Genomic DNA, 5,292 nt, shown 5'->3' with positions numbered 1-5,292 from the left:
AAAGTCACATTGTATTGGAAGATAATAAGCAACACCTCTTTTCCAGTGAGTAGTAGTAAACAATACTGGTTATAAAATAATCATACTGGCCCAATTTAGAGAAAATACATCTAGAATAAATACTACCTAAGGTTGGCTATAATCAACACTTGGCTATAATCAACACTTAATCCGCCCACCAACTTTATCAACAATTTTGGAGTCACAACACAAAAACTGCATCTTTAATTTTGGTCAACATCCTAAATGTTCTAAATAGATGTCAGAGAAATAGGCTTACTATTTGATTGAGTTCTTTTCTTAGGGGTGAAAGCACAGAGTTTAGCTCTGATTCAAATCCTAGTGGTAATATTTTTGTTTCACATCCCTAAAAGTTTTATTTACTCTGTTTGTAAAGTCTGCAGAGTGATAGCACTGTTTACATTATTTAGTAAAGAAGGGTGTGTTTTGTCACCCAGCCTGTTTAGGGCACCGCCTTTTCTTTGAGCCTTTCCGTCAGAAGATATAAATTGGTAGAAAATTCAGTCCCACCAAAATGCCTCTTTGCTCCCACCCACATATAAATCTTCTACTACATTCTTCAGATTTTTAATCTTGTTAGAGATACTGTTGTTAGTCTGGCCTGAATAGTTAGGGAGTGTATGAAAGTCTTCTGTGTGTGGTCATGCATGCATGCACAGAAGCATAACGATACAGGTGACAGTGGTGTGTGTGTGTGTGTTAGAGATGCTGCTGTCTTTGTATCTGTGGCCTGTACAGGAAGTGTGATGTGACAGGAAGATGACATGAAATGAAAGGAGGAGTACTGAGAAGAGCAGAGACAGTGCTTGCGCTCTTAAATTCAAATCGAAGAACAATGACCCAAGATTGCATGGAAAGTAAGCAGACTAATGGATGATGGATGTTAGAATGAATGATTCTGGAATATAGGATGAAATAAAACAGTGTGTATTTGATAAGGTAAGAGTGATGAAGTCTTTAAACTATTCTGTGTGGGTTTGAGTCAGTAGAAATGGGTAGAAACATACTACATTTACTCAGTTACATTTACTTAAAGCTGCAGTTTGTACATTTTTGTACATTCCCAGAAAAGCACCAGAATAGCATGGCTTTATGTTCTAGAAAATGATTGGTTTTTTTCCATTCTTTAAATTCATTATTATATAAATTTAATTAACCACTTGATTTTTGAGTTGCTTTGGGCCTGGCAAAACTCAGAAACACTGAACAGTTTAAACATGCATGCCCATTATCATCATCAACCCATTATCATCATCAGCTTAACAGAACGTTCCATAAGTTTGTTTTTGTTCCATGTAATTGTACAGAATATCAGTTAAAAATGCAAACATCCCAAGGCCATAATCACAATATGTGTGAGGTGGACACATCAACAATATTCAGATATGCTTAAAATCCCCCCTCCCATATTCCTCTCATTAACTTTATAATATTAGGATCAGTCAGTGTTCCCATCAGTTGTTGATATAGCAGAATGTTTTTAAAATGGGAATAACCCCCCTTTTTTACACCTGGTAGATTTGGTCCCCACCAGTGTTAAGGGTTCATGACTGCCGCCTTGAAACATCCTGTTATTAAACAGACAAACCAGTTTGTATTTGTAAAATTAGATTAAAATGAGATCTTTTATCTTTAAATAAAAATATACAGTTAGAAATGTATTTACTTTTTTTTAGCAATTATTCAACTGCAAGACAGATTTTGAGTTTGAATTTCTGGAAAATGCTTCATAAAACATATTTACAAATGGAATCAGTATGATAAACAAAATATAACATCATGCAGGGATGTACTTTATACAATGTACTTTATAAAATACAGTGTTACAATTTGGTATCAAATGGAATTTCTTGGGATTCTGATTATTTGATTTACTCAATATTACTCATTGATTATGCACAATATTTATTATTGTGACAATGTTAATTAAAGTGAAAATTAAATATTTGTTTGTATTTGTTGTCGGTAGCACTGTCGCCTCACAGCAAGAAGGTCCTGGGTTCGATCCCCAGGTGGGGCCGTCCGGGTCCTTTCTGTGTGGAGTTTGCATGTTCTCTTCGTGTCCGCGTGGGTTTCCTCCGGGTGCTCCGGTTTCCTCCCACAGTCCAAAGACATGCAAGTGAGGTGAATTGGAGACACAAAATTGTCCATGACTGTGTTTGACATTAACTTGTGAACTGATGAATCTTCCTGACACAATTGCTCAAGATCTCCATCAGAGGTCTGGGTTTTGATTTGGTCATTCTAAGAATTAAGCTTCTTGGTTTAGAATCCCTCCATTGTAGCCTTGGCGGCATGAAGTCTCTCACAGACTAAAATGTTTTTTTCTAGGATTGCCCTGTATATGGCACAATATAACTTTTCTTTTACTCAGTTTGGTCCTACTAGTTGCTAATAATAAAAAAAGCATTCAGACAATATGATGCTGCCACCACCATGCTTCACTGTTGAAATAGTATTCCTCCAAACATATTTCATTGCAGCAAGGTCACAAAGTAAACTTTTCTTTTTTTGTTTCGATCTGTTTAACAAAAAAACATATTAAACATGTGTGCTGAGTCTTCAACAAGTTCTTTGGCAAACCCTAAACGAGTGTTTATGGGGTTTGTTTCTTAAGCTTTGCTTTGTTTCACTCTTTAATTGCACACAGTTGGACTCAATCCATTTAATTTCCTGACTTTTGATACCAACTGGTTGTGGCACAAGTATTTTAGGGCTTTTGCAGCACACCTATGCAATTGCAACATGTTTTTATTGGTAAGTAATTCTCCAAACCATATTTACCCCCCTGCTTGGGTGGTGCAGCCATAAATATTTCTGGCCCACTGTCACTGAGGTCCAGGGTTTGGGTCCCCAACAGCACTATCAGCCACTTGGTCACTTGGGTGTCTACTTACTAACATGATTGGATATGTCCGGGGGAAGGGTTGGGTGGCACAGGTCTTGCAATGGGTTGGCATTTTCTCCAGGGCGTGTTCTGGCCAGAATAAACAGATGGTAAAACAAAAAAAGGTAAAAAACCTTATATTGACCCAAAAACACACACTCTTTATAATTTTAAGCTTTTCTGTACATTTATGATCCCAGTTGAGTCTTTTGTCTTCATACTGTATAATCCCAACTGAGTTCAGTTCCAGATTGAGCAGGCAAAGTAAATATAGTAAATTTTTACGCTGGCTAGCCCAGAGAAGTGTCCACTTAATCTCAGTAAACACATAAGCAGGATGTTAGTCAGACAAGCAATCTAGAGCCTAAAGGTAGACAGAAATATAAATATGTGAAGTCAAGAAATAAGTGAACTCATTGGAAGAACATGCTAAATTAAATCTATACAGTAGTTCATAAAACAGCAGATATGACACATATGACTTTTTCACTCCCCTGTATACCCAAATTGGACACTGGACCATAAGCTTGTTGGACATCCTATTTCATAACCATGAGCATGAATATGATGCCCCAACTCCACTACCTTCCTATACTTTGTAGCAATAACAGCTTCTACTCTTTTAAGGGCCTTCTTAAACCTTTGGGTTGTGTCTGTGCATGGGCTTCTGTTTCTATTCAGTCAAAAGGGCACTTTCGAAGCCAGGGATTGATGTTAGATGAAAAGGCCTGGTGCAAACTCATCCTAATTGTATTTAATGAGGCTCAGGTCAGAGCTCTATCAGCTCCCTGAAGGTTTTCAACACCATGTGTTTATGGAACCTGCTTTTTTCTGAGAAGAAGAATATCATTTATTTTAGATTGAATTTAGGAACCTGTAGCTAAAACTTTTAACCCTAATAATTACAAAGGGTGTCTATATATTATTTGACTTGCCATGCGTGTGTGTTACTAACATGTTATGCCGTGACCTTAGTTTCTGCGCGTTTGCTAAGCCACAACGTTTTTGAGGTTTGGAGGTTGTTCCTCGCTCTACAGCAGCTCACTTTCCTCCTGCATTATTTCTGTGTGTTTAGATATGACGTGTAGCATTTGAGAGCAGCCGTAGGCTTAAAAAGAACAAGGTGCATTAAAAACCACATGCAGATAAATGCTGCTAATGCACTTTTTCAGAAGCGTCTCTAAATTAAACTGAGCTCAGTTTACAATCTGTGGTATTAACTCTGGTAGATGTTTATCTGAATATGTAATTAATAAATATAATAATGATTGTATATTACTGTGGAGGACTTACAAACCTCAAAAAACCCAATAAGTTACAATTAGGTTTGTTTTCTTATTTTACAAATATTTACATTAATTTTTATTAGATTAAAGAAACACTTTGAATCATTTTGTCTTAAAGAATAATAATTATTATTATTATTTTGGGCGGCATGGTCACAGCAAAAAGGTCCTGGGTTCGATCCCCAGGCAGGGCGGTACAGGTCCTCTCTGTGTGGAGTTTGCATGTTCTCTCCGTGTCTGCATGGGTTTCCTCCGGAGCTCCGGTTTCCAAAAAACATGCAGTCAGGTTAACTGGAGACACTGAATTGCCCTATAGGTGAATGGGTGTGTGTATGTGTGTGTGTCTGCTCTGCAATGGACTGGCGCCCCGTTCAGGGTGTTGCTGTGTGCCTTGCGCCTATTGAAAAGCTGGGATGGATTAGCGGTTAAGACAGTGAGTTAGTGAGAGTGAGAGATTATTATTTTTATTTTTATTATTATTATTATTATTATTATTATTATTATATCTATGCCTTTCAAATTAAATGCCTACAACTTGTTTCAAAAAATTAAAGACACTTACTGAAGTTTTAATAGTAGGTCATACAATTTCAATAAAGGACTGCAGGCAGGCCAGTTTAGCACTCAATTCTTTGATTATGCAGCCATGCTGTTGTCACATGATGAAATAAGCATGGACAGCCCTAAAAATGACATTGTCTAGAAGGCAACTTACATTTCTCCTTAATGTGTATCTATATTAATATTAATAGCACCTCTACAAAGTTACCCATGCAAAGAGCACTAGTACTAGTACCCATATATGATGACACCCTGGCTTTGAACTTTACAATAATAACGTGATGGGGTTATTTCCCTTTTGGCATGGAGAACGCAATCTATTGTTTTCAAAGGGTTGACTCATCAGACCACAATACACGTTTCCACTGTACTTTAGTCCTTTTCAAATGAGCCTAGGTTAAAAAATGTTTGTATGTTGAAATGCATGGGGGTTTATCACAGAAGTATGCACATGAGCAACACTTTTTTACTGCTGTATCTACTGTACATTCTTCTCTAAACAGAGATATGGATCAAATGAACTGCACAACAGTGAAC

Source organism: Trichomycterus rosablanca, chromosome 3 (assembly GCF_030014385.1).
Source record: "Trichomycterus rosablanca isolate fTriRos1 chromosome 3, fTriRos1.hap1, whole genome shotgun sequence".
NCBI lineage: Eukaryota > Metazoa > Chordata > Actinopteri > Siluriformes > Trichomycteridae > Trichomycterus > Trichomycterus rosablanca.
Note: the sequence above shows the minus strand (reverse complement) of the source record.